Source organism: Diceros bicornis, chromosome 20 (assembly GCF_020826845.1).
Source record: "Diceros bicornis minor isolate mBicDic1 chromosome 20, mDicBic1.mat.cur, whole genome shotgun sequence".
NCBI lineage: Eukaryota > Metazoa > Chordata > Mammalia > Perissodactyla > Rhinocerotidae > Diceros > Diceros bicornis.
The window spans coordinates 40,983,827-41,005,897 of NC_080759.1; the positions used below are offsets into that span (position 1 = coordinate 40,983,827).

The following is a 22,071-nucleotide window of genomic DNA, read 5'->3' on the forward strand; positions in this document are numbered from 1 at the left end:
TTAATATTTCCCTAGAAGAAACAGCTAAATGTTCTTTTCTCTTTCTTGTGTTTTTGTTTTTAGCACAGTTCATCCTCAACAGAGTCTTTCTATGGTTGAATAAATATACTTAGAAAAGCATAATTGGCCACTGTGGTTTCTATCATCATTATCACTGTTTTAACTAGCAACTTATAATAGTGCATACCTTAAATAGTTGCCAGGAAAGACTACTGATAACTGAGTGTCAAGAACATTCTTGAATTCTCCAATGACCTAATTCTTAAGTTCATGGAGGGAAAAATTTGTGATGATTTAGAACCCTGGTATTCAAAGTATGTACTGCATTAGTTTCTTTAGAAGTATGTATTGTGTTAATATCTATTGTACTAGTTTCCTCTTGCTGCTGCAACAAATTACAATAAACTCATAGGCTTAAAACAACACAAATTTTTTATCTTGCAGTTATGGAGGTCAGAAGTCAGAAATGGGTCTCACTGGGCTAAAATCAAGGTATTAGCAGAGATGTGTTATTTTCTGGAGGCTCTAGAGAAGAACGCATATCCTTGCCTTTTCCAGCTTCTAGACACTGCCCACATTCCTTGGCTCACGACCTCTTCCATCTTCAGTCAGCAATGACCAGCTCAGTCTTTCTCAAGATGCCATCTTTATTGTTCTGACCCTTCTACCTCTCTCTTCTCCATTCAAGGACTTTTGTTATTACATTGTGTCCATGTGGATAAATCCAGATAATCTCCTTAATTTAAAGTCAGATGATTAGCAATTTTAATTCCACTTGTAGCCTTAATTCTCCCTTGCCATGTAACATAATATATTCAACAGATTCCAGGGATTAGAATGTAGACATCTTGGGGTGGGTCATTCTGCATAACTGCATCTATAAATAGACAGCACAATCATCAACTGTGAGTTAGCTAGAAATACAGATTATTGCACTCTGTGCAAGTCCTACTCATTCAGAATCTCTGCAGGTGAGGTCCAGGATTGTATGTTTTACTAAGATCTCCAAGTCATTTTGAGTCAGACTAAAGTTTGGAAAATGATGGTTTAGGAAACACATTTATCAGGGAGTAGTAACTTTCTTTGTCCAATAAGAATTAACATCCTAAACTAAAAATACTGAAAGATATTAACTTATATGTTTTAGATCATTTTCCAGCTCTTCCTTCCTTGCCTTTGCATTACTGAACAGAGTCTATGTCCAAATTTCTGAATAAGTTGCTGTTGCTATAGCCCTTTCTCTGCCCACCTTCCATTCCATGGTTTGTAAACATTTAATTTCTTTCCTTCCTCTCTTCTTACCCATTTCAGGGACATCATTGGTGCTCTTACTACTCTCCAACCAAGATTACAACATGCCAATGCTTCTGGAAAATAAACGGTATCAGAGATTTCTAATCCAGAGTCTGGTTATTACTATTACCTGTCTGGATATTGGTTTTGTCATTTCAATTGCTACTGCCAGAGGGCTATAGTGCATTTTTATGAATTGTAGCTGAGCATATCAATTTTTTTCCCTGATGGAAATATCCAAGAAGTCAGATGAGATCATAATTCAAATTCTGTAAATGTTTGTTTTAAAAAATCTGTTATAAGAATTCTACCATTTATTATATAAACAGTGATTTATAAGATCATTACATCAAAGATTACAGTTTTAAATAAAACTGAAGAAATAAAATTGCCTTCCTGCTTTGCCACTTTCTCTCATGTTATCAGATATTTACTATCTAATTAATTCCATATTAGGTAGTATTATTTTTCTTTGTCACTCAAGTAGAGACATTGATTTGAATCCTTTCTCAGATATATATTGATTTGAATTATTTCTCCAAATAAATTGTTATCTGCATGACATTAAGCAAAAGGTTTAGGGTCTGCAGGAACCTAGGAAGCAGAGACCAGCCTATGTTTGTATAAATCCCTGCCTGTCTGTGAATTACTTACTAAACGTGGGGCCAAGTAATATTTCACACTGCTGCTCTTGCCATCTGAAAGGGAGACACCCACATTTTCCTAAAAGTTCAGAGCATCACATCTGGCTTAGCACTCTGAGTGCTGGGGTGTCTGTCACAGACAGTGCTGACTGGATTCCCTACTTGTGTTATGAGACAAACACATTTATGACTCAATCCATCTACTATGTTAATGGACCCTTCAAGAAATCTGGGGTCTGATGTAATATCTAATAAAAAGAACAATAACATAGCTCAGGGACTATTCCTAGTTTTTTTCTAGGAAAAGCAAAATAAGCATGATGTCTGACCAGAGGATCTTTAACCCAGGAACACAAATCATGGAATACCTTACTTAAGACCAACAGAAAAAGGGTTCAGTCATGTTATGCCATCTAATCTCCACTGGCAAAAAAGTTGTGCTGATGTCTTGAATTTTCTTGAGTCTACGTCAAGTTTCTCAAATGCCCTTAGCTTCTATGCTTCTGTATATGAAATAGACTAATGCCAACCTCATGCAGTTATTTTGAAAAGTAAATGAAATAATAATGTAGATAAAACCCTTAGTAGATTACTTGGCATACGGTAACTCCTCAATAAATAGTAACCACAATGATACATCATATCATTATTGCTGTTTTTGTTTTATTTATTTCTAACTTTTAAATATAATTTAATTTAATTTTAAAAATAAAATTTCTATATATTTAAGGTGTAAAACATGATGATTTGTTATACATCTACATAGTGAAGTTATTACTACAGTCAAGCTGATTAACATATTTTCTCACATAGGTACCTACAAATGGCCAACAGGTACATGGCAATGTGCTTTGTATTACTAATCATCTGGGAAATGCAAATCAAAACCACACTGGGATAATACCTCATACTTGGTAGGATGGCTATTATCAAAAAACATAAAAGATAACAAGTGTTGGTCAGTGTAAGCAAAACTCACTCTTTTCCTATGTAGAGAAGAATCCATTTCTTCCCCACTGTTTTTTTTATCCTGTGAGTCTTTCTTTACTCTCACACAGAAAGTCTTCACTTTTGACACTTCTGGTCACCAAGCATGTGGAGGTTTTTCCCCACAACAACAAGCAAGTCTCCAACACTAGCTGCGTGTCCTACAATTTAACTCAATTCTGACATTTTTTACCCAGAGATAGCACAATCCATGGTTGAGGGTTCAGTCTCACAAAACTGTCCCCCTCCCCCCTGCTTCAGATGCCAGCCACAAGCCCAGGTGATCACCTGTGCTTCTGACCAATCAGCTATAGATCAGAGCTTCCAATGACCCCCTCTTCAGGTTCCATTACTGTGCTAGAGTGGCTCACAGAACTCAAGTAAATACTTACATTCACAAATTTATTAGAGCATAATAAGGGATACAGATGAAGAGATAAATAAGATGAGGTCTGAGAGGGTCCTGAGCTCAGGAGCTTCTGTCTTTGTGGAGTTGAGGTATATTATCTTCCCAGTGTGGATGTGTTCACCAACCTGGAAGCTCCCTGAACCCTCTACTATTGGGATTTCATGGATGCTTCCTCACACAGGCGTGATCAATTATTAACTCCATTTCCAGCCCCTCTTCCCTCTCTGGAGGGTGGGGGGTGGACCAGAAAATTACAAGCTTCTAATCATGACTTAGGCTTTCTGGTGACCAGCACCCATCCAGGAATCACCCAGGAGCCCACTCAAAGTCGCCTCAAAGATGCTCTTAGTAGGAAATTAAAAGGGTTTTAGGAGATCTGTGCCAGGAACTAGGGACAGAGATCAACGTATATTTTCTATTATCTTACAGCAAGGATGTGGAGAAAATAGAACCCTTGTACACTGTTGGTGGAAATGTAAATTGGTACAGCCATTATGGAAAACAGAATGGAGATTCCTCAAAAAACTTAAAATTGAACCACTATATGATCCTGCAATTCTTCTTCTGCATATATGCCCAAAGGAAATGAAATCAGTACCTCGAAGAACTATCTGTTTTTATACTTTTTACATGGGAGCCTACATCTAATTTCATTTCTGTCAATGAATCTTTCCTCTGTGGAGATCTTAAATAATTAAATAAAGGAATAAAATAGGGAAATTTAGGAATTAAATCATTGACTTCTACAAAGATAATAATTCCTAATATTGCCATATTTCTTGTTTTTTAAACTAAAAATAGAAAAACAAAAGGAAACAAGCAAAAAACAAACTGATCAAACTTTTCCTTTTTGTAGCACAATTTGGAGACTCTTCATTAAGTACCTTTTATATCACTATCTTTCCCTTTCCATTCCAAATAGATCACAACCTCCAGCACCAGGGCACCGGGGCCAGACACATTTTCATCAATTTACTCCTATTAGTTGACACCATTTTCCCTCTCACTGGTTCTATTTTTTTTCCCAGAAATAAAGCTTCTGAAATGTATTTTGAATGCCACAAAACACAGCATGCAATTGTTTAAATATGAATAATAATTATTTTCTCATGCAGTGATCTTTAGTGATTCAAAATCTTAATTACAAGGAATTCAGTGAAATATATTGTTTAAAGTGTGATTCTTTCTCAATGATAAGTGTACATTTCCTTAAAAGGTAAACGCACTAAGAAAACCTCATAAAAGAGAGTCATCTCAGTTGGATGAGTCTATTTCATCACGTCTAACAGAAACCATACTCCAGGTTTGTACTTCTTTATCTTGTTTAGGGTATTCTGTGAGAGTAATGGAAATTCTATGGAAAACAGATTGTAATGTTCAATCCTGAATTACCATGGGAGGATAAAAATAGAAAGAACTTAGAGAAATAAAAGTTTATTTATTATTTAATTTCTCGTGATAAATATTTAGAAATAAAACATAAACTAGACAAAGAAAGCATGCCTTGATGCAAATCAATATATTACTGTTAATACATAAAGAAAATTTTTTTTTCCACAAAGAATACAAACATTACTGCCAAATAGTCAATTTTCCTGGAAGTTTTTTCCTTTCAAATTATTAAAAATTTGAATGAAAAGTTCACATTTCAAAAGAAAATGAGAAAATGGTTTGGGCCCATTCTACACAGTCATTCAAAATAAAAGGTTATCCAGGTGGGCCTCATCCTCTAGAGCACAGATTTAATCCAGCTCAGCCAGGGCAGGCAGTCCACCCTAGAGACTGTCTCCACCCAACAACAAGCCCTCAGGCAACTTGTGGGCCTGCATAGATTGGTGACTGGATTCTCCGCAGCCTGGCAACTGAGCGGACTTCAGTGGGGCAGGATGTGCACAAGGAGCAGGTGGAAAGTGTGGGGCGGTGGTGGAGTGTGTCGGGCTCCCGCTGTGGAGAGACTGGGTCCACTTCAGGAGGTCGGGGCACTAACACGGGGCAGGACTGTGTTGACTGTGTGTGTGGACCTGTGGGTGGCAGGGCTTGTCAGCTGCAGAAGACTTGTGCTTCTCAAAGACACACATAGAGGGTTTGCCCCACCTTCCAAAGCCTGAAAAAATTGGGTGCTCCCATGCCTGAAGCCAGCCCAACCCAGCTGCAATCCTCAGAGAGCTGACAAGACACCTAAAGGCTGGAGGCTTATAGCAATTGTAAGCCCCTGAACAAAAACAACCTGCCACGCTGGGGGCCTACCCACTTAAAAGAAATACTGCAACACAAATGTGGTATTAGAACTTGCAGCCAACTGTGCTGGGGCTACCCACACCTGATAAAGTGACTGAAGGACCCACAACAACTACAAGCAGCTGAGCATTACAACAGCTGGCCAGGAGCATAACTCAGTGGCCCTGGGTGCCTACAGGGAGAGCAAACAGGCCGCAACAGGACACACGTAGCCCAAATAGGGGTCACCCCTGGAACATTGAGAACTGAGGGAAGCACACTGCAGGTCTCCTAAGGCATCACTTGTATAAGATCACCTATCCAAGAGCAGGAGATGTAGCAGACCTACCTAATACACAGACACAAGCACAGGGAAAGAGGCAAAATGAGGAGGCAAAGGAATACATTCCAAGCAAGGGAACAGGACAAAATCCCAGAAAAGGAACTAAGTAAAACATAAATGAGCAACCTACCTGACAGAGAGTTCAAACAAAGAGTGTTAAGGATGCTTACTGATGTGGGGAGAAGAATAGATGAACTCAGTGAGAATGTCAACAAAGAAATGGAAGATATAAAAAGAACCAATAAAAAATGAAGAATACAATACTGGAAATGAAAAATTCATTAGATGGACTTAAAAACAGAGTAGAGGATACAGAAGAACAGATCTGTGAGCCGGATGAAAGACTAGAAGAAATTACCCAAGCTGAACAGGTAAAAGAGAAAAGAATTAAAAAGAGTGAGGACAGTCTAAGGTACATCTGGGACAACATCAAGCACACTAACATCCATGTTATAGGTGTCCCGGAAGGAGAAGAGCGAGACAAAAGGGCAGAGAACGTATTTCAAGAAATAATAGATGAAAACTTCCCTAACCTAAGGAAGGAAACAGACATCCAGGTACAGGAAGCACAGAGAGCCCCAAACAAGGTAAACCCAAAGAGGCCCACACCAAGACACATCATAATCAAAATGTCCAGAATTAAAGATAAAGAGAGAATCCTAAAAGCTGCAAGAGAAAGACAAGTTACATACAGAGGAAACCGCATAAGGCTATCAGCTGACTTCTCAGCGGAAACCTTACAGGCTAGAAGAGAGTGGCACAATATATTTAAAGTGCTAAAAGGAAAAAACCTACAGCCAAGAATACTCTACCCAGCAAGGTTATCATTCAAAATGGAATGAGAGATCAAAAATTTCCCAGACAAGCAAAAATTAAAGGAGTTTGTCACCAAGAAACCAGCGCTACAAGAAATGTTAAAGGGACTGATTTAAGGGGAAAAAGAAAACCGCAAATAGGAAAAATTATCTATTTCCATGATAAGAAGTTAATGGATACAAATGCACAAAAAAGAGGTCAGATATGATATCAAAAACATAAAAGGAGGGAGGAGAGGAGTTAAAGAGTAGAGCTTTCAGACAGAGGTCAAACTAAAGAGACCATCAATTCTGTATAGAAGGAGAAAGGAACAGAGAAGGACTACTAAAACACTGAGGAAAAAAAGTTAAAAAATGGCAGTAAGTACATACTTATCAATAGCTACTTTAAATGTCAATGGACTAAATGCTCCAATTAAAAGACATAGGGTGGTTGACTGGATAAAACACCAGGACCCATATATATGCTGCATACAAGAGACACACTTCAGACCTAAAGATGCTCACAAACTGAAAGTGAAGGGATGGAAAAAGATACTCCATGCAAATGGCAATGAAAAGAAAGCTGGGGTAGCAATACTCATATCAGACAAAATAGACTTTAAAACAAAAACTGTAAAAAGAGACAAAGAAGGGCATTACATAATGATCAAGGGAAAAATCCAACAAGAATGTATAACACTGGTAAATATCTATGCACCCAATGTAGGTGCACCTAAATATATAAAGCAATTATTAACAGACATAAAAAGAGAAATAGACAGTCACACAATAATAGTAGGGGACTTTAACACTTACACCAATGGATAGATCATCCAAACAGAAGATCAATAATGAAACATTGGCCTTAAATGACACACTAGAACAGGTGGACCTAGTAGATATATGCAGAGCATCCCACCCAAAAACCGAAGATTACACATTCTTTTCAAATGCACATGGAACATTCTCCAGGACTGATCACATATTAGGCCACAAAATCTGTCTCCACAAACTTAAGAAGATTGAAATAATACCAAGCAACTTTTCTGACCACAGCAGTATGAAACTAGAAATCAACTATAAGAAGAAAATCAGAAAAGCCACAAATACATAGAGATTAAACAAAATGCTACTGAACAACGATTGGGTCAATGAAGAAATCAAAGGAGAAATCAAAAAATACCTAGAGACAAATGAAAATGACAGTACGACATGCCAGAATTTATGGGAGACAGCCAAAGCGGTTCTAAGAGGGAAGTTTATAGCAATACAGGCCTATCTCAACAAACAAGAAAAATATCAAATAAACAATCTAACAATGCACCTAAAGGAACTGGAAAGAGAAGAACAAACAAAGCCCAAAATCAGTAGAAGAAGAGAAATAATAAAAATCAGAGCAGAAATAAATGAAATAGAGACTAAAAAAACGATAGAAAAAATTAATAATACCAAGAACTGCTTCTTGGAAAAGATCAACAAAATTGACAAACCCTTAGCTAGACTCACCACAAACAAAAGAAAGAAGGCACAAATAAGTAAAATCAGAAATGAAAGAGGAGAAATTACAACAGACACCTCAGATATACAAAAGATTATAAGAGAATACTATGAAAAGCTATATGCCAACCAATTCGACAATCTAAATGAAATGGATAAATTCTCAGACTCATACAACCTGCCAAAACTGGATCAAGAAGAAATAGAGAATTTGAATAGACCAATCACCAGTAAGGAGATCGAAACAGTAATCACAAACCTCCCCAAAAATAAAAGTCCAGAACCAGTTGGCTTCCCTGGTGAATTCTACCAAACATTGAAAGAACACTTAATACCTATCCTTCTTAAACTCTTCCAAAAAACTGAGGAGGGGGGAAGCTCCCTAACTCATTAACAAAGCTGATGTTACCCTGATACCAAAACCAGACAAGGACAACACAAAAAAAGAAAATTACAGGCCAATATCACTGATGAACATCGATGCAAAAAATCCTCAACAAAATACTAGCAAATCGCATACAACAATATTTTAAAAAGATTATACACCATGGTGAAGTGGGATTTATTCCAGGTATGCAGGGATGGTTCAACATTTGCAAATCAATCAAAGTAATACACCACATTAATAAAATGAAGACTAAAAATCACGTGATCATCTCAATAGATGCAGAGAAAGCATTTGACAAGATACAGCATTCATTTATGACAAAAACTCTGAATAAAATGGGTATAGAAGGAAAGTACCTCAACATAATAAAGGCCATATATGACAAACCCACAGCTAATATCATCCTCAATGATGAAAAACTGAAAGCTACCCCTCTAAGAACAGGAACCAGACAAGAATGCCCACTCTCACTACTCCTATTTAACATAGTACTGGAAGTCCTAGCCAGAGCAATTAGGCAATGAAAAGAAATAAAAGGGATCCAGATTGGAAAGGAAGAAGTGAAACTCTCACTATTTGCAGATGACATGATTTTATATATAGAAAACCCTAAAGAATCCACCAGAAAACTTTTAGAAGTAATACATAAATATGGTAAAGTTGCAGAATACAAAATCAACATACAAAAATCAGTTGTATTTCTAAACACTAACAACGAAGTAGCAGAAAGAGAAATTAAGAATACAATACCATTTACAATTGTAACCAAAAGAATAAAAGACCTAGGAATAAACTTAACCAAAGAGGTGAAAGATCTGTACACTGTAAACTATAAAACATTGCTGAAAGAAATTGAAGAAGACACAAAGAAATGGAAAGATATTCCGTGCTCTTGGATTGGAAGAATTAACATGGTTAAGATGTGCATACTTCCTAAAGCAATCTATAGATTCAATGCAATCCCTATCAAAGTTCCAACAACACTTCTCACAGAAATAGAACAAAGAATCCTAAAATTTATATGGAACAACAAAAGACCCCGAATAGCTAAAGGAATCCTGAGAAAAAAGAACAAACCTGGAGGTAGCACATTCCCTGATTTCAAAATATACTACAAAGCCATAGTAACCAAAACAGCATGGTACTGGCACAAAAACAGACACACAGATCACTGGAATAGAATCGAAAGCCCAGAAATAAACCCACACATCTATGGACAGCTAATCTTCAACAAAGGAACCAAGAACATACAATGGAGAAAAGAAAGTATCCTCAAAAAATGGTGTTGGGAAAACTGGACAGCCACATGCCAAAAAATGTAAGTAGACCTGTACCTTACACCATATACAAAAATTGACTCAAAATGGATTAAAGACTTGAATATAAGGACTGAAACTATGAAACTTCTGGAAGAAAACATAGGCAGTACACTCTTCGACATCGATCTTAGCAACATATTTTCAAGCACCATGTCTGACCGGGCAAGAGAAACAATAGAAAAAATAAACAGATGGGACTACATCAAACTAAAAAGCTGCTACACAGCAAAGGAAACCATAAACAAAATGAAAAGACAACCTAACAATTGGGAGAAGATATGTGCAAACCATACATCTGATAAGGGATTAATCTCCAAAATATATAAAGAACCCATGCATCTCAACAACAAAAAAACTAACAACCCAATTAAAAAATGGGCAAAAGACCTAAACAGACATTTCTCCAAAGAAGATATACTGATGGCCAACAGGCACATGAAAAGATGTTCAACATCATTAACTATCAGGGAAATGCAAATCAAAACTACAATGAGATATCACTTCACGCCCATCAGAATGGCTATAATTAACAAGACAGGGAACAACATGTGTTGGAGAGGATGTGGAGAGAAGGGAACTGTCATACACTGCTGGTGGGAGTACAAACTGGTGCAGCCACTATGGAAAACAGTATGGAGATGCCTCAAAAAATAAAGGATATAACTACCATATGATCCAGCTATTCCTCTGCTGCGTATTTATCCAAAGAACTTGAAAACACCAATGCGTAAAGATACATGCACCCCTGTGTTCATTGCAGCGTTATTCACAATAGCCAAGACTTGGAAGCAACCTCAGGTGCCCATCAAGGAACGAATGGATAAAGAAGATGTGGTATATATACACAATGGAATACTACTCAGCCATAAGAAACGATGAAATCCAGCCATTTGTGACAACATGGATGGACACTGAGGGTATTATGCAAAGTGAAATAAGTCAGAGGGAGAAGGTCAAATACCATATGATTTCCCTCATTAAGCAGTAGATAATAACAACAACAAACAAACACATAGAGACAGAGATTGGATTGGTGGTTACCAGAGGGGCAGGGGGGAGGGAGGAGGGTGAAAAGGATAATTCGGCACATGTGTGTGGTGATGGATTGTAATTAGTATTTGGGTGGTGAACATGATGTAATCTATCCAGAAATAGAAGTATAATGATGTACACCCGAAATTTATACATTGTTATAAACCAATGTTACTGCAATAAACAAAAAATTTAAAAAAAATATTTGCAAAAAAAATAATAATAATCTGCATGCATCTGAAAAAAAATGAATTAAAGACTTGAATGTAAAAGGTAAAAAAATAAATAAAGTCTAATCAATTGGTATGTTTTGTCTATGTGTGTGTGTGTGTGTGTGTGTGTGTGTGTGTGTGATAACTCCCTTTGCTACTAAAATGCATGATCTGTGAGGGTAGACATGATTCATTCTTGTTCACTACTCAACCTCACAACCAAAAAGAGTAACTAGAATGTCTTTAAAAAATAGGTAATATTTTCTTCCTTCTTACTTATAGAACTGTAATGAACTACCAGTATTCTAAAGTTTTAAAACTAGTCTGTGACCTAGAAAACCCTTAGGCAACCCAGTTTTTTTTTTTTTTTTTTTTTTTTTTGTGAGGAGATCAGCCCTGAGCTAACATCCGCCAATCCTCCTCTTTTTTTTTTTTTTTTTGCTGAGGAAGACGGCCCTGGGCTAACATCGGTGCCCATCTTCCTCCACTTTATATGGGATGCCGCCACAGCATGGCTTACCAAGCAGTGCGTCGGTGCGCGCCCGGGATCCGAACCAGCGAACCCTGGGCCGCCGCAGCGGAGCGCACGCACCTAACCGCTTGCGCCACCGGGCCGGCCCCAGGCAACCCAGTTTTTGATAATATTATGTCTAAGTTTCTGCCTCTCCCTTCCTTCCTCTACCCTAACGCTTATATGTTCCAATTTTCTTTTGATTTACACTTTATGTCTATATATTTTAATATGGAAAGTATTGTAGTTGTGACATTATTATTTAGGTTTAACTTGAATAATCACCATTTGTTTCTGGTAATTGTGCCTGGTCTCCTTTCCAATAGCATCCCTCTAAATAGGAGCTTGCTGCTTAAGTTTACACCAATAAAATAATATTTTATAATCACCATATGTGAAGTACCAATGTACTTTCTTATAGGTAAATTTTTTGATTGCATATTTTTAAATATTTGGAATGTATACTAATAAATTAAAGAATGTGTCCTACTTTTTCCTGTGTCAGAAAAATCTATTGCATTTACCATGGCTAAACATTTCAGGAGGAAATTCAAAGCAATAGATTTTTTTTTTTTTTTTGTGAGGAAATCAGCCCTGTGCTAACCTCTGCCAATCCTCCTCTTTTTTTGCTGAGGAAGACTGGCCCTGGGCTAACATCCACGCCCATCTTCCTCTACTTTATATGGGACACCATCACAGCATGGCCTGACAAGCAGTGCGTCAGTGCGTGCCCGGGATCCGAACCGGCAAACCCCGGACCGCCGCAGCAGAGCACATGCACTTAACCGCTTGCGCCACCGGGCCGGGCCCCAAAGCCATACATTTGGAAAGTAGATTTTTGTGAAAGTAGATTGATATCTTTCAGGTTCAGTGTTATATCTCCATAACACAGCATAGTTGCTGGCACGTATATGATCCTCCATAAACATTTGATAATTGAGTGACTTTAATTATTCTCCCATCAGTACATCATTTGGCGCAACCCTTCGGGGCACTGCCACTGTCATATTGGAGGATGAGGAGCAGCAGGATATGGCTGGAGAAAAGAAGCCAAATCCAAAAATCTGTTAGACTATGAGAGTTCTGGCAGATTCCATTGGTGGGCATACAAGAAATTAATTATATAGAATTAAATATGTCTAAAGTATCAAGTGGGGATTGTTGAACTCAGCAGGCAAGAAATTCAGTTTAGAAAAGTCACGGGAGGTCACACAACTACCAATCTATCTGTCTACCCCTCTCTTTTAGTATCCCTGTGTATTTAGTTTCACCAAAAATCACTGAGAGGATTTGGACAAGGGAAAAGTAGTCATCAGAAAAATAAAGTGGGCCTTACACCATACACAAAAATTAACTCCAAATGGATTAAAGACTTGAATGTAAGACCTGAAACTGTGAAAGTTCTAGAAGAAAACATAGGCAGTACGCTCTTCGACATTGGTCTTAGCAACATCTTTTCAAACACCACATCTGACAGGACAAGAGAAACAATAGAAAAAATAAACAAATGGGACTACATCAAACTAAAAAGCTTCTGCACAGCAAAGGAAACCATCAACAAAACGAAAAGACAATCTAACAATTGGGAGAAGATATTTGCAAACCATACATCTGATAAGGGCTTAATCTCCAAAATATATAAAGAACTCATACATCTCAACAACAAAAAAACTACCAACCCAATTAAAAAATGGGCAAAAGACCTGAACAGACATTTCTCCAAAGAAGATATACAGATGGCCAACAGACACATGAAAAGATGTTCAAAATCACTAACTATCAGGGAAATGCAAATCAAAACTACAATGAGATATCACCTCACGCCCGTCAGAATGGCTATAATTAACAAGACAGGAAACAACATGTGTTGGAGAGGTTGTGGAGAGAAGGGAACTCTCATACACTGCTGGTGGGAGTGCAAACTGGTGCAACCACTATGGAAAACAGTATGGAGATGCCTCAAAAAATCAACGATAGAACTACCATATGATCCAGCTATTCCACTGTTGGGTATTTATCCAAAGAACTTGAAAACACCAATTTGCAAAGGTACATGCACCCCTGTGTTCATTGCAGCGTTATTCACGATAGCCAAGACTTGGAAGCAACCTAAGTGCCCATCAAGGGACGAATGGATAAAGAAACTGTGGTATATATACACAATGGAATACTACTCAGCCATAAGAAACGATGAAATCCAGCCATTTGTGACAACATGGATGGACATTGAGGGTATAATGCAAAGTGAAATAAGTCAGAAGGAGAAGGTCAAATACCGTATGATTTCCTTCATTAAGTAGTAGATAATAACAACAATAAACAAACACATAGGGACAGAGATTGGATTGGTGGTTACCAGAGGGGAAGGGGGGAGGGAGGAGGGTGAAAGGGATAATTCGGTACATGTGTGTGGTGATGGGTTGTAATTAGTATTTTGGTGGTGAACATGATGTAGTCCATGCAGAAATAGAAGTACAATGATGTACACCTGAAATTTTTACAATGTTAAAAACCAATGTTACTGCAATAAACAAAAAATTAAAAAAAAAAAAAAAGAAAAATAAAGTGGGGAGATCATTTCCCAAATTAGACATTTGGATCTATCAAATTACACATTTGGACCTATACTTTTAGGTAGCAGGAAGAAAGTCTCATAAATAACTGTTTATAATGATGCCGGTCTAGTACAGAAAAGAGTCTAACTATTAATTATACCAAGATTTTTTATGAGATTTTGTGAGATTTTTATATGGGCCTTCATAAAAAGAATAGTAAAGATTGTAGTAAGAATGACATTGACAACATTTTTCTATTGAAAATAATCCGTCTTTTAGAGTTTTCTGTATTAATGTAGGGCAATGAAATAACCAAATGCATTTCAGTAAAGGGGTTAAAAAGTACAGCCCACATTAACAGGTTTTCGTGATAGTCTAGTTTAATTCAAAAACACAGGGTGAAAATATATTAAAACAACATTTTCAAGACATTGGCAATCAGGCAACGGAGGACAGTGATCTCTGAGAGATGGAAAATGAACAAGGTGAGTCCTTCAATTGCTGCAGCCTATTGCCCAGTGAGTACTTCCAGATCACAAAGCTGGGAGAGGAGCTTGGTCAAAGCCCAACAGATTCCTTAAGTGAGGTGATGTAACAGAGAGTACAGGGAGACAAACGTACTTGAGTTTTCAAAGCAGGGTGCCAGAGAAGAGAGAAACACATTGAGAGAGAAATCCAAAGATCTATAGTGGGTCCCCCTTGAGTATTTAGCATGTATGGATCAATGCAGGCACGTGAGGAAACTCCCCTGGATTGGGGAAAGAACTACCCATAAGAATTAGAAAGGATTTAGAAAAGCTGATGAGTCCTGGCCATTAGGTAGAGCACACAGAAAGATCCTGCCTCAGTAGAGGTAAATAATTAGCTCTAGACTACAGCCTGTTCTGGGCCCATCTAATAAACTTTGAAAACAAATCTCAAAAGAGTTAGTTTCCAAGTCACTTGACTACATTTCAGAACAAAGCTCAACATCACTTAGAAGAGTACAAAAATATCCTGCAACTAACAAGGTGCAAAATTCATAATATCTGCCATCTAATCAAAACTTAGCAGACATGCAAAAACAGCAGGAAAATGTAAGCCATATGAGGAAAAAAGCAAATAAACTGAAACAGACCGAGACTGAAACAGATGTTAAAATTCTTATAACCTTATTCCATATGTTGAAAAAGCTAGACAAAAGATTGAGCGTGTTTAGTATAGATATGAAAGATAATACAAATCAAATTGCTAGAGATGAAAACTACAATAATTGAGATGAAAAATACACTGGTTGAGATTAACAGGAGATTAGACACTGCAGAAGAAAACAACGATAATCATGAAGATGTGGCAATAGAAACTAATTCAAAATTAGTCACAGAAAGGAGGAGAGAAAATAAGGAGCAGAGAATCAGTTAGAGGTGGAATATCTTCAAATGGCCTAATATGTATGTATAATTAGAATCCCAAAAAGGGAAGATAGAGGGGGGGAGACAGAAAACATATTTGAAGAAATAATAGCAAAAATTGTCTAAATTTGATGGAAACTCTAAACTCACAGATCCAAGAATTTCAAAAAACCCCAAGCACAGGAAGCATGAGGGAAACCACACCAAGAAACGTCATTGAACTGTTAAACCAATCTGTGGATATTTTATATATAATTTTTATTAATAAACCCTATTAGGCCTCGTTAATCAATCTTTCCCAATCACAACACTTGTAGTTCTCTACTGAGTATCTGCTTTGACAGGAAGTTTATATAAAAGATTTTTTTCTTAATCTAGTTTGAGAGATTTTTCAATTGTTATCATTGTCTACTGTGTCATATCGTGGTTAAAGATCTTAACTTTATGTCAAGGAAACTGCATCCTTCCCTTTTATTTGCAGTTTCATGTTTTGGCTGGACTACTTGATTTTTCTGTATGTATTAGATCCCTCTGATGCACTGTCTTAAATTATCTTTTATTCTGAATCATGTTCCCATGGGATGACCTATTCATTTCAGTTCTCCCTGCTTCCTCTGTCTAAGGTCAACGTTCCAAGTCTCCAGCTACTCCAGTGGCTTGCAGAATCTGATGAAGCTCTACAAGGCAAGGACTGGGATCTGGCTTCTCAGCAGCTGTAAAGGGAAAAGGGATATGACCCAAAAGTCTAGGAGCAACTATTTTCTGATAAGCAACCCCCAGCCAATGGGGGCAGGAGACAGAAGGGAACTTCAAAAAAACGTCTTCTCCTTCCTGCTGTCCAAAGAGAGTACAGGGTGTGTTCTTCCTCTACCCCTGTCCAAAGACATCCTGCTCTTTATGTCTCTTTGTGAAGCAATGGTCACCTGGAATACATCATCTGTTATTGTTTCCAATCCACTCAAGACTCAACTTCCTTTTTTCTACATTTTCACAACTTAAGTTTGCAAGTCCCAATAAAGCATTGCCACTTGGGCTTTGCTTTAGGCCAAACACAATGTAGTTTGGAGTTTATTTTATAGTTTTTATTGTGTGTGTGTGTCTCCCATCTCTGATTATTTTAGATATATATCCTATTTCACACTTTTTACTTCTTTACATTTTGCAAGTATTAAAATGTTATATTAAAATGCAATATTTTTCAAAGTATATGGATAATATATACTCATTTCAAAATTTTTAAAAATAAGAAAAAAGAAAAGGAGAAAATAAAACAGGGTCAAATACTATTAAATTTTTAGTATATTTCTTTCCAGTCATGTTTCTGTATGTATGTCTGTGTGTTGAATGGAAATGTATTTCCTGATAAAACTTGGATTATTCAGGGGTCGGCCTGGTGGCGTAGTGGTTAAGTTCACATGCTCCGTTGCAGTGGCTAAGGGTTTGCGGATTTGGATCCTGGGCACAGACATACACACCACTCATCAAGCCATGCTGTGGTGGCATCCCACATACATAATAGAGGAAGACTGGCACAGAAACTTGGATTATTCAACAACTATGTGGCTTATTTTTCTATTTAACAATATATGGTAATTATTATTAGATACTATTAAACATGCTTTTAATACATGATTTAAAATTTTATTTACTTCATAAAGTGAAAAATGTTCTTAATTATGCACAATGTTGAATGTCAGAGGTTTTTTTTCTTTTGCAAAAAGCAGTGCTGGACAAAAATGTATAACATTTTTGTCACACGCCTCATTAGGTCAGTTCTCTGAAATTGGCTCACTTGGTCAAAAATTAAATGTCATTTTTGTTCTTCAAATTCTTAATACATGTAGTAAAGTATATTTTAAAGTATTTCCAATTTATAGGTGAACCTTCTATCTTATATACGTATAAGAAATGAGTATATACTTAGATTCATTACATATTTTCATCATGGTTATTTATTCATGTACTATAGCCTACTGTTTCTGATTTAAAAGATTACCTTATATTTGATAGTTACCAATACTCTCAGTCTTATGTGTTTCTACAAATTATACATAAAATAAAGACAAAATCTATAAGAGAAAGTTTTTAACATATAAAATAAATTTTAGAAATAATATTTGACTTTGACACAACTCCATAGCTTTGTAAAGACTTGAGACAAAGCTCACAAATTCTCACAATAATCCTATAAAAGGTATCAATGCTGGGGAAAATGAGACATCAAATAGTAAGTAAATATGGAAAGTTGGCACAGCAGAATGCTCTGATTTATTGATCAAGTCCACATATTAAATAATCTCAGAGTCTTTTTCTTTCAAAGATGAGTTATAAATGTAATTACCTTTAAGTATGAAAACATGTAAAATTAATCAGGAAGCACACAGATTAAACAGCTTTCTATCTTATGGTTTATCAGACCTTGCTTATATATCTGAATGTTGCTATTCCATCAGTTTTGATAATGGTATTTATTATATTCCCTATTATAGTATATAATTATGGAGATGTGGTCTCATTTATATTTTCATTATGAAAACAACTAGTAATTTTGTTGTGGAAAATACATTCCATCATGGTGGCAAGGAAAAAATAATCAAGGCCGCACTTGTTTTTGGCTTCTTAATTCACATATTAGCATGGGATAGCCAGTAAAAAGCATACATCTTTAGGGGACTCGTGGCTCAGTTTTGTGATTTTTAGTTGATGTTTTAATATATTCAAAGGAGAATGCCGTGACCAAGCTATTAGAGCCAGGCTAGCTCCCAGCCCACAACAATCAGGTGTTGTTTTTTCCTTTCTCATTTATGCAAAGTACAAAAACAAGCAAAATTTATCTATGCTGTTGTAGGTCAGGAATGTGGTTATCCTTGTTGGAGGAGTGGTGGTGGTAAATAAGAGGGCTTCTGGAGTGCTGGTAAAGTTGTATATCTTGATCCTGGTGCTTATACACGTGTATTCAGCTTATAAAAATTCATTAGCTATACCCATAGGTATACTTTTCTATATGTATAATTGTATTTCAATAAAATGTTAAAATTGAAAAAAAAAGGCATACTTTGCCTCAAGACATTTTGCAGTACTTATTGTGTTTGTATAAAATAGCCTATGCTCCCACAAGCTGTCATAACATGCTCATAATGAGAGTTTGTCAAAATGGAGATCAGAAGGACGATTTGGTAATATCTGCGAATTTTCTGTTTCCTTTCGAGAATCTATACAAAATCTTATTGCTATCCGTTATAATTATGTTTGCACGCAGTGCTAGTAAGTTTTAGTCCATGCTAGAACACCACTAATTGTCTCCACCACGAGGTTGACATATTGTTCTGTTTCTCTCTCTTAGCACTGTTAAAATGGTAGTGTGGCAAAGCTTCAGTTAACTGCCAATTTACCTTCCACATCAGCAGCACCTCCATCATGAAGAAGGTCGTTTTGAAGCACAGTGCATATAATATGATGGGACTTGTGCTTCACAATGAGTAGTTTTTGTTTCTTTGTTTTATCTACATTTAAACAAATAATCGGGAAAATAGTCCAAGTAAATCTGTCTCTCTTTCATCTAGATTCACCAGTGGTTGATATTTTGTCATATATGCTTCATCCATCTATCTATCACCTGTCAGTGTGTCCATTTTATCTCTAAATAGATAGAAAAATGATATCTTTGCTACTATTATTATGCTACTGTTATTATTATCCCATTTGCAAGTATCTCCACGAACTTAATATAAGACCTTTCCTAGGGCCAAAGTCACTCTTTACAAACCACAGTAAATTTAACAGCCATCTAATATAACGTGGATCCAATACTATTTTCTAATTTACAATCCATTCTCAAATTTTGCTACTGATCTTGATAATACACTGTAGAGCATTTCTCCCCAGTCTAGCATACAATCTAGGATTACTCATTACATTTAGTTGTTAGGTCTCTTTGGTCTTCCTTAAACTGGAAAAGTTCTTAAGCCTTTCTTTTTCTCTCATGATGTAGACATTTCTGAAGAGTACAGAGCAATTTTTTTGGTAGAATGCCCATCAATTTCAGATTATCTGATTATTTTCTCATAATTGGATTTAGATTTTGCACTTTTGAAAGAATATTGCAAAGTGACACAATATTTTGTTCTGCATATATTTTGAGATAGTACTTGATATCAAATTGTTTTAGGATTGTTTTTTCTACTTCTGGAAAAATGCTATTGATATTTTGATAGGAAGTTGATAGGGATTGCCCCCAAGAAGATCCTATACCCTAATCTCTGGGACAGTGGATATGTTTGCTTACATGGTAAAGGAGCTTTGCTGATGTAATAAAGATTACTAATCAGTGACCTTAAAATATGGAGATTCTCCTGCTAAGACCACTATAATCACATGAGTCCTTAATAATAGAGGCGGAAAAGGGAGCAAGAAAGATGAAGCAGAAGAGAAGATCAGAGAGGCACAAATTACGAGGGAACCACGTAACCTGGAATGTGGACAACCTCTAGGAGCCGACACCTGACAGTGAAAAAGGAAATAGGGACTCAAGTGACAGCCAGAATGGAATTAGGGACCTTCATCCTACAACTACAAGAATGAGATTCTGCCATAAAATGAATAAAAATGGAAGCACATTGTGCCCCAGAGCCTCCAGAAAACAGCCCTGGCTGACTAATACCCGGATTTGACTTTGTAAGACCCTAAGTCAAGCAAAGCCACTAGACTTCTGACCTACAGAACTGTAACATAATAAATGGATGTTATTTTGAGCCACTAAATTTGTGGTACTTTATTTTGCAGCTATATAAAGCAAATGCAGATTGTTTTATTTCTTTAGAGTATAGGATTAGAAATAAAAGTGCCTGGGGCTCGCCTGGTGGCGCAAGCTGTTAAGTGTGCACGATCCGCTGCGGTGGCCCAGGGTTCGCCAGTTCGGATCTCGGGCGTGCACCTTCGCACTTCTTGGCAAGCCATGCTGAGGCGGCGTCCCATACAAAGTGGAGGAAGATGGGCACAGATGTTAGCCCAGCACTGGTCTTCCTCAGCAAAAAAAGGAGGAGGATTGGCAGACGTTAGCATAGGGCTGATCTTCCTCACACAAAAAAAAGAAAAGAAATAAAAGCTCCTTCTCTTTATTGATGGTTTAATTTTATCTTGGGCACTATTATATTCTATAGTCACACGATCACTTTGTCATAAATTCTACTTGAAAGAGTTGTTTAGATATTCAAGCCAGAAAATATTTTAGCTTTATTACTGCTGTTCTATTGTCCCTTATTAATTATCTGTCCAGCTTACCATTTTAACTTCCAATGCCTCCGTATTTGGGACCACAATGGGAAAGAACTAACATTTTTGGTGATCTTCATTTTCATCTGAATGTGGTTGTATTTCTCTCAGCTGTCTTGGATTTTATTGTCAAAATGTTTATTATTTTTATTCCATCCAATTCTCCTCACTATTTGTATATGCTAGTGTCATACTGCCTGAGGCTTTCCAAAACTGCTGCAAAATTTTTAATCTAATGTTAATTTTATTTATTTAATTATATATTTTCATAATATATGCTCCATAGTTTAAAATCTTGACCATCACAGAGGTAATTTGTGTTAATCAACATTTAGAACTCAAAGTCATATATATATGTATTTTTTTCAGTTTCCTAACTATATTCAGATATCTGCAATGATTTAGTAGAGAAGATGTGTTTCCCAGAATTCAGAAAATTGAAATTAAATGAATATAGTTTCTAACAAAATATGATCATAACATACACATACTACTGCACAACTGGATAGCAATAAAGGCAAAAAATGATCATTTTCAACCTTGTTTATTAAAAACAAAGTCTGCTACATTTACAATTATGTTACATAGTTTAAAAATATGAGGTCAATAATGCTCTTGTATGACTGTGTATAAATTTTTTTTCATTTTGTGCTTTGACACCATTATTTTTTGCTTTAGTTCTTAGAAATAATGCAATATAGTAATAGTTTTTATTTACCATTGATATGTTTTAAATATTTTTTATATATCTGCTTATATTCAAAGTAGTTTTTTAGAAATTCATGCGGCACTTTTTTTCCTAGAGGCTAAAATGTAAGACATTTTTATCTTTAGTGGTAAACAGAACTGACAACTTGTTTAGCCACAAAGTCAACAAGATTAATAATATCTGTTAAAAGGAAATTAAAAACATTCTTTTCCATCTAAAAAGGAAAAGTAAATTACCTCAACAAATACACTAATGCAGTTAATCCATTACATTTATAGATTCCATTATGTAAATTCATTAGATTTTTATCCAACATCATTTGTTCAGAGTAATACAATCTTATAAGCCATAAATTGAAGCTTGCTAATGGATTCAGATATGTTTATATTTTTTAAGCACTGAGGAGTAGCAATGCAAATACTGTTGGGCCAAAAGTGACTCAGACCATCCATCCATGAATGAAGACAAAAATTAATCAAAGCAATAAAATGATGAT

The 22,071-nt window shown here is 36.3% G+C and overlaps 1 long non-coding RNA gene across 4 annotated transcripts in view; it reads left to right on the forward strand.

Moving 5' to 3' along the window:
• The window catches only part of LOC131419276 (uncharacterized), a 29,237-nt gene extending 12,755 nt beyond the window's left edge, over window positions 1-16,482 (forward strand). Inside the window, exons 4-6 of one of the 4 annotated variants that reach the window (XR_009223185.1) lie at window positions 445-492; window positions 1,312-1,381; window positions 16,219-16,482. This is a non-coding gene — a long non-coding RNA (uncharacterized LOC131419276). Of the gene's footprint in view, window positions 1-444; window positions 493-1,311; window positions 2,573-3,762; window positions 4,046-16,218 lie in introns of those variants that run through there. The other 3 variants (XR_009223184.1, XR_009223182.1, XR_009223183.1) reach the window with 3 other exon arrangements.
• The last annotated feature ends 5,589 nt before the right edge of the window (window positions 16,483-22,071 follow it).